Source organism: Python bivittatus, unplaced genomic scaffold, assembly GCF_059951505.1.
Source record: "Python bivittatus isolate LINGU-HERP-01145 unplaced genomic scaffold, Pbiv_v1 ctg000010_np1212, whole genome shotgun sequence".
Classification (NCBI taxonomy): Eukaryota; Metazoa; Chordata; class Lepidosauria; order Squamata; family Pythonidae; genus Python; species Python bivittatus.
Window position 1 is genome coordinate 923,451 of NW_028277029.1, and position 12,803 is coordinate 936,253.

A 12,803-nucleotide genomic window follows, 5' to 3' on the forward strand; every position below is an offset into this window, starting at 1 on the left:
TTTCCTTCTGCCCGTTGACTCGCAGGCCGGCAACCTGATACTCTCCATAGGGCACAGCAGCCTTTAGCCTCCAACCACGGTTAACGAGGGGGTGCAGCTAGGCTGGCGATGCATCTGTTTCCCTCCCGTCGCAGTCTATAACCTGCTGCTCCGTTTACAGCGTCATCTGCCTTATTGCGCGCTCATCATCTGGCCATTTAGTCCTTGTATGTTGTTTTATGCTGCTGGCCTTTGGCCATAATAGAGAATTACGACTACCGACTAATCTATTTAAAGCTGCAGGAGAAGAGGTATTTAAAGTGCTAACAGCAGTATGTCATCAAATATGAAAAAGACTGCATACCCTAGAGATTAAAAAAGTGAGCATATAGCTATACGAATGAAGATGCAAGCAACTGTGCCAATGACTGAACGATTGGACTAATTCCTCAAGCAAGGAAAGTTTTATTTAAGATGTTACTGAGAAGAATAGAGCTATACGTGGAGATGGGAACGCCAAATGAACAGAAAGGACAGAAGGAATGAGATCAGACCACTAATGTAAGGTAGATAATAAGCAGACCAAGATAATGTAAGGAAGAGGCTTACTTTTGCGTTATTGGAGATAGCAAGGTCAGTCATGCCAGAATATGGAGCGTATTAAGGCTAATGGGTTTTTAGAACACCTGTTTATTCTCCTGAGAAATGTTTGTAATGTACAAGCAACTATTCTAGAACAGAGTACCAAAAAAACAGAATGATTCAGAGGAGTGAAGGAAGTGCAACAAGAAAACGTATTATCTAACTTTTACAGCAAAGATAAGAACACCAGAATCAGAAGAAATGATAGCTGGAATCAAAACTGGAAGCCAAAACATGAAATATTGAAGATAAACAAACTACATCAATTGGTTAGCTAAAAATAATATAATAGATTATATGTATTATATTATATTATTAACATTTATATCATATATCATAGTTGGAAAAACCCAACAGGAGAGAGAAAATCTTAAAATATTAAGAAGGCAAAAATAATGTCAATCAGCACGCTTAATGAATTTACAGTTGATGGCAAAGAAATGAAGGTGGCAGTTCTCCCTTGTTGCACTCAAGAACAGATAAAGATGGACAGAGCGCTACAGAAGGAAAAGGACGTCAATCCTATGGCAGAAGGCAGTGACTGACGTATGAAAAATCATGAAGAATACAGGCATTTCTAGGATTACAAAGATCAGAACAGTTAAAGAAATGGTCTTCCCAATAGTAATATGTGACTGTGAAAGCTGGACAATGAGCAAGACTGAGAGAAAGAAGCCTGATGCCTTTACGTTACGGATCGGAAAATGGTTAATAAAAGCACCGTCGTCTGCAAGAATATCCAGTCAATCAGCCCTGGAAGAAGTAAAGATTGGCAGCTTCCCTGAGTTAATGATGAGCAAGCAGAAACTCACATACTTTTGTGATGTAAATAACTGAAAGATAAAATAATAATAATAACAACAACAACAACAACAACAACTGGGTTTGGCAAGGTTAAGGGAACAGGTGGATAGGTGGGATCAAGGAGATTGCTAGAATGTCCTTGGAAGAACTAGATGTTATGATTAGAGGCTGGTCAAGAGGGTGATCATTTGTCCAGGCCAGGGTTTCTCAGCCTCAGCAACTTTAAGATGGGTGGACTTCAACTCCCAGAATGCTGGCTGGGGAATTCTGGGAGTTGAAGTCCACGCATCTTAAAGTTGATAAGGTTGAAAAACCCTGGTCTAGGCAGTCATGAATAATGGGGTCTCACTGACGGGCACCTAGTTCCTCAAACCCCTTGACTTTCTCTTAGGGAAACAATATCATACCCAAAAGATGGGAGTATATTCCAGTCAAGATTCAACACTCCTAAGGAATTGTACATTTTGTGGCAACTTATATAGAACAGAGAACTTTGGGCAGATAATACAAATATTCCTGGTTCTCAAACTTAGTATTGCAGCAATAAAAAACAAAACAAATGGATTCCTTGTAATCTCATGAAAAATAGGTACCATTTCCAATGTTCCAACATGCCTTTAAAACAGAAAATGATGTAAATAGAAGGGCATATCTATTACTCAACCAGTGTTGTAACATGAATAAAAAGTTACCTAATCTTACGGAAATTCTTTTGTAAAACTACCTGTCAGCTTCCTGATTACACCAAGCTAGTCCAAGATGGAAAACTTCAGTCCCTTAAGAGCCTGTCAGATGTCACAACTCTATTTATTCCATCAGTAATTGGCTAAGCCTTCAAGCAGAACAGAATAATGAGTAGTATCGTTCTTAGCTACTCACTGTGGATGAGATGAGCAAAGAGAACTTTCCTTGGTTCTTCCTCTCAAGTAGCACCTATCAAAATCTACTCTGGGACACATTCTTCAAAGAAGAAGAAGAAGTCCAAGGTAGAAGTTCTCCCCTGTTATCTGGTTATTCGGAAAGACATCCACCTGGTGGTTCAAAACGTTCTACCATCATTGGTGCCATGACTGATGCTGAAAAGAAAGATGACACCCTTTTCTAGGAACAGTGAGACATTTTAGAGGAAGCTATTACAGTTGTCCTTATAAAATGGCTTGTAATTTCAGGAGCACCTGAACATCTACAGTACTATTGTCCACTTCCAAGGCTTTTAATGTGTCTGCTGTGAATGTGGGATAGGCTTGTACAACTTGAAATAAGCCCACGAATCAACTGGCACTCAGAACAGCTCTTTCAAAATAGCAATAGCAATAGGTCACAATATTGTGGAGCAGTTCACGGTCTAATTGCTGCATTTTATACCAATGGAAACATCCACATTCTCTTCAGAGGCAGACCCTCTGTTGCAAGATAAATCAGGTATGGGGTATTCTCAGCTTCCAAAACTCGGGAACAGTTCCGCTAGCTCTGTAAATATAACCATGCAAACATGTTCCTTGTTGCCATCTGAAAATTGAAGGACAAGGCCAAATCAAGAAGTGTTTCTGGGTTGCAATCTTTATTGTCTAATGCTGTTCCACCAGAAAAGCAAATCCTAACAGAGAAGAATGAATCCCAACTCCAATCTGACCTTCCAGTACCATAAAACCATATTAAACATAATAATCAGAAATACAGCATTTGATGTCACAGAACAAATCAACCCATGCTCAAATTATCATATTTTGGACACGCTATGTGAAGACCTAGTTCTTTTGAGAAGAAAGGTGGGAGGAACGAGGAGAAGAAAGAGCCACCAGCGAGGTAGATGGACTCAGTTACAGCAGAATGGGTGCACTGTTGAAAGATGCAAAGGGCCAGGTTGGGGACAGATAGAAAATCTATCCACGTGGTTACTAAGAGTCGACAGCAACTTGAGGGCACCTAATCAATCAAAAGTATTTGATGGTGTGATTTAACCACAGCAACACAGAACTTAGGCACAATGCTGGTAACAATAGTGTTAGAATCAGAAAGTAGAAGCATTATATAAGAAACATCTGCTCATCCTGGATACTGTCAAAAAAGAGTGAAATAAGAGTTCTGTACATTCCTATAGAAATTGCATTACAACAGTACAGGGTTAATGGTTTCAATTTCCTTCAAACCACGAGGGCAAACTCATTTGGAAAAGAGAGTATCTGCCCGGTAGTAGCACTGATAACAACACTTAATGCTGGGCCTGTACGATAGATATTTTCCTAGCCCCCGAGTTTCTACTGTTACGTGGTGTCCAGCTGACCTCTAGTTGATATTCCACATCATTTATCTTTGAAACGGTGCATGTCTGGCCTTTTTGTGACCCAAGATAAGGAGGAACTTGGCTGGGGCTCCCTAAGAAGCTAGCTTGGACTCTATGGCATCTCTCCAGCTAGGAGACTGGTCCTCTGCCAAAACGAGGCATAACAGCGCAGTACAGAAGTCCTGGATTGTTAGCCAAGGTCTGATTATCAACTTCCAGGCAATAATCTCCATTCTCACCTCAGTCTGAGAGAATAGCCCTCAAAAATTTATTTTGCCCCACTACCATGTTATTCTTGGTGTCCTGGGTCAGACTGATAATAAAGAGTAGCTTTCTAGTATGTCATAGCATCTCTGTCTTGTCTGGGTTTCATTTCAGCTTGCTCTCTCTTATCCTTGGACATTCACGGGTATCAATTATTTGGTGAAAGCACCAGAGAGCCAGTTTGGTGTAGTGGTGATGGCACCAGGCTAGAAAGCAGGAGACCCTGAGTTCTAGTCCTGCCTTAGGCATGAGAGCCAGCTGGGTGACTTTGGGCCAGTCTCTCTCTCTCAGCCCCAGGAAGAAGGAGCCGAAGGCTTATGAACATCTTGCCAAGAAAACTGCAGGGACTAGGCTAGGCAATTACAAGGAGTCAACATTGACTCAAAGACGCACGCACGCATGCACACCCACGCACACACGAACACCCACACAACACAAACACTAGGTGCCATCAGAATATGGGGGTCACCTCAACCAAAAGATTCAATGCATTTATTACACAATACAGAATGCAATCCTGGGGGTGCCATAGGTAGAAGGGGAGTGACGCTAATGACAGGATATTGACTAGAGTCACTGAAATGGATAGCTCTAAAACCATGGGAACATGAGCATGAAGACAGGAAGGGGCTTTCATTTGCTTCAGTGCAAAAGTGATGACAAGAGTGTGCGGCTGGGTAGGAATAAGAAGCCCCCTCTTCCCTGGTCCTCAGACATTTGGAGCATGCGGAAGTAAATCTTCTTGCACCTTCTACAGTATACATGCAAAGAGCTGGATAGTGGGGAGGTTGTAACAGAAGCTAGACCCTGTAGCCCACCCTACCCTATGCAGTTTGAGGAACTGGTTGCCCTGAGGCTGGCAGTGTCTCCCTCTTGCCACCCACAACTGTCTTGAAGGACCCACCTGCCAACTCTTGGCATCCCAAGCTATGGCTGCTTGAACCCAGGCCAGAAGTCCAAAATCACACAATAGCAGCCTAGACCTTATTATGTGATTCCCAACTTCTAGAAGAAAAGGAGGATATGCAAAAGCTTTGTTTTTGGTAAAAATGGGAGTATCAACCTTGCGGAAGGCCCACATTTGGTCTTCAGTATTCCTCTCACCAAACCACTCAAAAAAGAAGAAAAGGGGCTAGCTGCCCAAGAAAGATGTCCCTTCTCACGGACAGCTAAAGAAGAAATAGCCATGGAGGTACAGAGCCCACTGACCACATGGGAGGAGGCCATCCTGCAGCCAACCGAGTCCTTCGGTTCTGGCTTTCTGAAAAATCCCTCTGTTGCGTGACAAAGAGCAGGTAGCTTTTTCCAACAGAAAACCCGAATTTTCCTGCTTGGTCACCTTCAGCTGGCTTCAGTGTGCCTCGGCGCTGTTGCAGCCACAAGATGAAGGCGTGAAACATGTCCTCAGTGAACCATTAGTGGGTAGTTGTAGGGCCTGGGCAAGGAGGCTGTATGGATAAGGCCTCTGCAACAGATGACAATGTCAACTGCTCACAGAAAGGCTGCATCTTCTCACAACCATCACAGTGGCCAAGTGCTCTGGTGAAGACACAGGACAGCATCTTAACTATTCTGTGCAGACACGACTGTCCTAGCCCCACTGGGGGTGAGGAGGCGTCAGGTGGCCTTGGAGGGTGCCAACTGCCATGAGGCAGGGAAAATGGGGAGGATCTGGATCTGGACTCTCAGAAGAATCTCCAGGATGACTTCAAGTTATGCCCAGAGAAGAATGAGAGTTAAATTTGTGGGAAGAGTCTTTGAATCTTATAAGTACAAGCCCTGGGTTTTTCAAGTTATGTTTCTCTGAATTACAATTTTTTAAAGTGTCAGTAACCTTTTTTCTCCCCCCCCTTTTTTTTTTTGTTAAATGGAATGAAATTTGCAGTGAGAAAGAACCTGTCATGAAGAGCATCTGAGGCCAATTTCAGGCAGGTAGTTCAAAGCCATTTTATGCAAAGAGAAGAGAGCAAGGCATAAGATTTCCTTTTTGTTCCTGATGCAGCAGAGTTAATTGTCAGATCGAAGGACGGAAAAACCATCCACGATGAACTCCCTGATTTTTTCTATAGAGGAAAACAGTCATTAACTCTGTCAGCTAACTAAGAGACCTGACAGAACATCAATCAAGGAGCAACTAAAGATGCTTGATGGGAAATACTGACGTGAACAGACTGGGTCCACCTCCACCTCTAAGGCTCCACCTCCAAGCCCCCCCGCCCCCTTCCCACCTCGAGGTTGTGGCCTAATCGGATTTCTGGAGGTAGGAATGGACCTGTCATTCCTGAAACCAAGACTTCCCTCCTTTCCCACTGGGCATTTAATGCAGCCAAGCGCGTCCCAAGAGATTTTGATCTCCTCCTTTCTGCTGCTAAAGTCCCAGCAGAACTGGCAAATCACAGAGGCTTCTGGATCGGGATAGAGCGAGCTGGAGCTGGGCCTGGCTAGGAATTCCCCCGACTGCAAGCACAGCCCTGATCCACGCTTTCACCAAGCGACTCAGCATTAGCACAGGCTAGGTTGTCATCCGGAAGATGGCTCACATCTGGCCACTGAGTGATGCGGGACTCCTCCTCCTGCAAGAATACTTCCTCTCGGGTTTTCCTCCCAAGTGAAAGACTCCCGGCTTCATTTCTCCTTCCCCCTCGTGCCTTCCTTCTATGGACTGAAAGAAGCCCAAACACTCACTCATTAATGGAGCCCATCAGTAGGGTCCAGGGGTGCCCCTGAACTCAGGGTGGGTCTCTTTTGCAGGACACCAGCTCAGGAAGGGCTGCTTTTCATAGCCTAGAGCTGACAGCCTGACAGAGGATGTTTCACCATTTGTCACAAGAGACCTCCGTCGTGGAAGTGAAGCAGCAGCACCCCCACGGGACTTGCTGGTGACCAAGAATGCATCAGTGAGCTCCTGCTGGTGAGGTTGTTGCCCTTAAGACAGGCTGAGATTTCTAAAATTAAAACATGCTTCGTTGTGGTTGCGGTGTTGCTGCTGCCGCGTTGAAGTGGAAGTTACTGACAGCAGCATTCACCTGCTTCAGCTGGGTTTCCAAAACCTAACCCTAAGGCCAGAGAAACCCCCCCAAATCTGGCCAGAATGTTGCAGCTCCTATTTGTCAAACAGAGGAGAGGGTAGATGCTTGAATCCAAACAGCAGAGTTCATACAACATGCAAACTAGCTACAGACTGGTCAACCACATTTTAGTTTAAGTTATCAATAGAAGTGAATATGTGTAGCTCAGGGTTGAACTGTGGAGTCCTTGGGGTTCTCTGAGCTTGGTTGTTTTCTTGCAAAACAAAACAACCAAGCTCAGAGAACCCCAAGGACTCCACAGTTTAAGTTATGGTATGAAGCCAACTTATGTGGATCCTCTATGGTTCTGACAGAGACAACTAGAGTGAATAAATGGTGGTCCACACTATGCATGTACAATGGAGTGCTTTTTCCAGGATCACGTGACTCACAAAGGGACAGCACACTGGTTCCTTTAGTAAGTGCAAACCATTTAGAGCACACTTTTGTTTCACGCAAGACAAGTTCCACCTACAGAGGTGCCCTGTCCTTTCTAATGACTTATCCTTCTATGGCTTCTCTCAAAAACCCTATTCACAGTGTAGAAGTGTCCCGCAAAGAAGCCCACTGTATTTCTGGTTAAATGCAGGTCTTCTTCACTGACAGGTCTTCTGTTGAGCGTTTCTCAAAGCAGCCAGCTCAGGCTGACTCTCGGCACGCACCGACCCCCAAGCTGGGAACTGACGTGGCCGTCTCGGGTGGTGACTTACCCTTGTGCAAGACAGTGCATGTCACTCATTGTGAAGAGCAAGTCTTGCGACAGCCATTAGTCCTACAAAAGACAATTGGAACCATTATGGCTTTTTCCCAGGGTAATTTTAAACCAACTGTTAGATACCCTCTTTGCTAAATTTAGAATCTTCCTAAGCATTCACTTGCCCGTGTTAGGAACCGTTTCCTTTACTACCATTTCTGAAAATTAATATACCAGCTAATTAATTTTCAAGGTTTGGAGTTACAATCCTCAGTGTGCTACTTTGAATGCAGATCAACTAGGGACAAAAAAATTAACCATGACATTTGTGTTTTTGCCAACTTTTAGCAAATCCAATCGCATATTACCCCATATGCCAAATTAACTCCATGTGCTTAGATCAAATATAAACCTATTGCCTTATAATGAAATGATTTTAAGGGGCCTTTTTACAGGCAGAAATGTGGAATTCCCTAAGCTGTTTTCTCTCATTTTTCTAGGGTTGGTAAGTCCCAGCGTAGAGACCCTGTTTCTTCACCAGCTGGGCAGCTGTGAGGATGGTGCTCGTACCACATCTCATCCCGCTTCTCCTCCCTGGCCTTTGCTGCCGTCTTCTCCCCACTGCTGGAGTTAGCACTGGGACCCCATTGGTCGGGATGGCCAAGAGCTCCAGCTCAGCAAAGCTGGACGCGCAGGAGATCCTGGCACACCCCCGCTTGTTAGAATAGCTTTCGAAACCCTATCTGTGTAGGAGGTACACAATTTGCAGAGATGTTGAACCTTCCGCGTGAGCAACTTCGAAAGCGTCCTCATCTACTCTCTGCGTATGGATGGTGCCCGGGCTGTTGCTAATGGGTTATTGCTCTTTCTGGCAACAGATTTACTCAGATGTCCACCCTTTGGCCAGAAACGCTGCATGTCATACATGCAGAGTCATAAATACAAACATAATGATGAATAAATTAAAGATGATACCATTAGCAAGCACATAGCCCTTCTGAAAGAATGAAACCTCTCCAACTTTTTTTTTTTCCAATTCACTAAATCCTGTTATACTAAAACAAGGAAGATTCTGTAATCTGTTTGTAGGCAGAATGTAATGACATTTGCAGGTACTGTTACTCCTTCAGTGGAAATCTCCTTCCAAAATTCAGAGATGTGCAGAGGTGATCAGTTTTCACTGCTAAAAAAAGATTTGTGGAAATCTTATGGAACCGTTCTACCAGACTACAAAAGATACGTTCAGATTTGGAGTTAGCTGCGATCAACACTGATTAGGGGATCGCTGGCAAGGATGGGCACTAAGAGGTTTATTAATTTTTATAACCATGGGCCTGCATGAAGCAGCAGGTTTGCTTTGAAGAGCCTGGTTTGCTCTGCTGAAATGAGGTGGCTGCCCTTGACGCGCTTTGGGGCGATCTTGGCAGAGGAGGTTCTTCCAGCTTCCTCCCCTTCGCAGAGGCCGAAGCGCTTCCACGCCGGGGGCATCAGGCCTGAGCCACTTGGTCCAGGGCTGCAGCAGGAGGCGCCTCCCACTCTGTTCCCACGGAGTTCCCGAAAGACCTTCTCGCCCTTTCCTACCGTGACCTCCCCCCCAGTCCTTCCATGTGGCCGGAATCTCTGAACCCCCCTTAGCTGTCCCCAGATTGCGGGAGCCTTTCACAAGCCCTTGCCCGCTTGTGACAAGGCAAGTGCTGCACTAGTATTGCCCTCCATCCCCACTGCAGCTGGAGACCTCTGGCACACATGAAAAGGGACTTGGGGGTAGCTGTCCACCACCAACGCCACAGATCTGGAGGTCCCTCAGTCTGCAAGGAGGCCCCAAGTTTGGGCACTCTGGTCACAACACTGAGAATACTGGAATGCCCTCAACTTCCAGGGTGTTGCCATGGTGTTTCCGAGGCTGGGTAACAGCAGCACACCATGGTGCCCACTCTGAAGCTCCAGGGCTGTGGAGGTCCAAAGTGCAAGCTGGGCACTCCAGCACCAGCAGGGCCAGAAGGAGCAAGTCCCAAAGCCCATCAGCAGCGGGGTCATGCTATTATGCACACCAAAATCATGGCAAATACACAGACCTGAGAGTCGGGCAATGGAGTGGGACAATCCTTACCCACCAGAAAAGATGGCGCTGACAGTTACTTCACCGAGTGGATTTGGTGGGCTTATGCCATTTGCGTAGAGGAGTAAATAGTTTAGGAGCAACCAGTTTAGCAGACCACTGGAATGCCACGGACCCCAACACGAGTAAAGCATTTGATAAAATGCTAGCAGAGAAGATGGAAACGTACACGCTGGACTATGCTATCATCAGATGGAAACAGAGCAAATGTGCCCAAAAAGCGTAATTCCATGGCTTCGTTCCAAGGAAACATTCAGGGACATCATGCAGGGCTCCATTCTAGGAAATAAATGACTTGGACGAGGTGTTAGAAAAAAGCTGAACAATTATTAGCTTTGCAGATGGCACTAAGAGAGGGGAGGCCTTAGAGGGGACAGTATCAAGGGGGAAGCTGCAACAAAGGGCTTGAGCCAGCAAGATGAATTCCAACAAGTGTCAAGTCTTGCATTTGGCTAGGAAAAGTCATAGGCACGAGTATAGAACGGGAGAGGCCATTTGGGCAGTGGCACACACGAGAAGGATCTAGGCGCCTTGGTGGATCATAAGCTGAACATGAGGCAACAGTGTGAGGCAGCTGCTGGAAAAAAAAAAAAAGGAAACTGAGAAGGTTGGAGGAACTGGTATGTTTACCTAGGGGAAGAAAAGACTGTGGGGTGGGGAGGCCCAGCAATTGTCTTTCAGTATCTGGAGAGTTGTCACGTGGAGGACAGAATCGTTCACCGCTATTCCAGAAGACAGGGCAAGAAACTGCGGGCTTCAATTATCAGGGGGCTGGCTGGACATCAGGAAAAAATTCCTGACAGCGAGAGCTGCTTCACAATGGGGCAGATGCCCGGGAGGTGTGAACTCTGCTTTGCTGGAGATGTTAAACAGAGGGCGGATGGCCGCCTGTCAGGGACAATGTCGTGTGGACTCCCACCCGGACAGGGGACTGAGCTGGGTCACCTCCAGCGCCCCTTCCAGCGCTTCCATTCTCGGGTTCTCTTATTGTCCTTGGTGGACACAGGCAACCTGAGGCTGGGATAACGAGGCTATTTTGTAGAGAATGCCCTGATTTGGAATGAAAATGATTGCGCTACACTGCTGAGTGACTGGATAATATGTACGTTCAGAGGACGTAGCCGTCGTCCTGGGTCTTTATTAATAATTTCGGTTCAGTGGTGCATCAAGTTTAAAACCCTTGATAACTTGGGAGGCATCGTGGTTGGGAGTTCATAGTTCATAGTAAGACACAATAAACAAGCCACAGCAGCTCCTGGATGTTTCAGCCCACAGGCAGGAGGAGCCATCAGGACATGCTGGTGGTTCGCCGCTAACCCAGAATGCCAAGCAGAGCAGCTGGCGGTTCCTTGGGCACGCAAGGGCCTGAAAAAGCAAATGACAGATAAAATAATCCTCCTCTCCTGTTTTGCTGTTGTGTGTACTCCCAGGTGCCCTAAACGCCACTGAACAGAATTCGTCTTAAACAGTAAAGAGTTAGGTCTCCCTGCTCTTTTCTAGAGTAGAGTAATGCTGCCAAACCAGTCCAACTAGCAGGGAAAAAACGACACATTCCAGGGCCATGAGAAGGTGAGAGCCAGCGAGCGCTCAAACCTGGGTAGCTGGTGGAAGATTTCTCAGTCGAACAGGTCACGAAGGAAGCTCTTTAGCCACCAAAACGGCAGCGTTATTTTATTTCCTTACTTGATTTACCTGCTGCCTTTTTGCTCAAAATGAACCCTTGATGTAGTTAATAGGTTAAAACAAAGGAAAAGGTGGCACATGGATAATAGCATCCTTGACCTGTAAGGCCTGGTGAAAGACGTCCTACGGGCAGAGAGAGAAGCCCACACGCAACTCCGGAGGCTCTGCTTTTCAGAGCCTGGCAGACAATCCTCTTAAACAGGAGCATCTTTTGACTGACAAGATGGTCTCCCAGATCAGGCTGTAGGCCATGTAGGGCTTTGGACAGCAACAGCGACACCTAAAACTGTGCCTGGAGGGTAACTGGCAACCGAGGCAGAGCTTTCCATTGAATCCTGTTTTCTTGTCGAGTTCACAGTCTAGCTGTTATCAATACTTTATATCAATTGCAACTTTCATATAATTTTCCAGAGCATGCTACAGGAGATGCGACCACCTCGGGAACAGTCTCAGCCATCCACACTCACTGTGCAAATGCGCTCCTTACCGTAGGCACCCCCTGTGACCCTAGTGACAGCTGAGGAATGAGAATCACTTCCAGCCAATGGACCTGCTCTTTCAGGGCATTCGGAGGGCTCCGTCCAATTCCATGCACAAGTTGAATTTCTATGAGTCAGCACCATCACAATCTCCTCTGGACTGAACTTCATTTTCTTGTGTGAGCTTTATCGATGCTGTGTTTGCTCTCCAGATTGATGAAGAAGCAGCCAACAGTTTTCTTATCAGGTAGTAAAGATACTTGAAGGGACAAGTTATGAGGAAGCAGGGCCCTAAGTTATCACAAAAGCGGTGGTATTCTGTGGTACCAATCAGGATCTAGGGCTGTGCACTAACCTGGAGATTCCTATGCTGTTACAAAATTCACATCATTTAAGTGATGACACTGTGATATGTGTTTTGTCACTGACTCCCTGCAGAAGTCCATGTCTGAATTTTCAGATGACTCCCACTAAAGTCACAGTGCAACTTTAGGAATGGGAAGGGCTGCTCATTGTTGCTCAAACAAATCCCTTGACTGTGATCAGGGAGTGTCCTTCACGAGTTCCTCATTGAGCTGGAGGAAGGAATCGAGGGCGGGCACAAGATTCAGTTCTTGGCCCTGAATTCTTCCACATTTTCATTCATGACGTGGGTGAAAGAAGTGGAAGGGCGCACAGCTGAATAAGACTGCTAACGTCCTACAAGGCGAGCAAAATTCAAAATGATGTAAAAGATCATGGACGGAATACGAGTCAGCAGGCAAATGCACCACAGGCAAATGCCGTT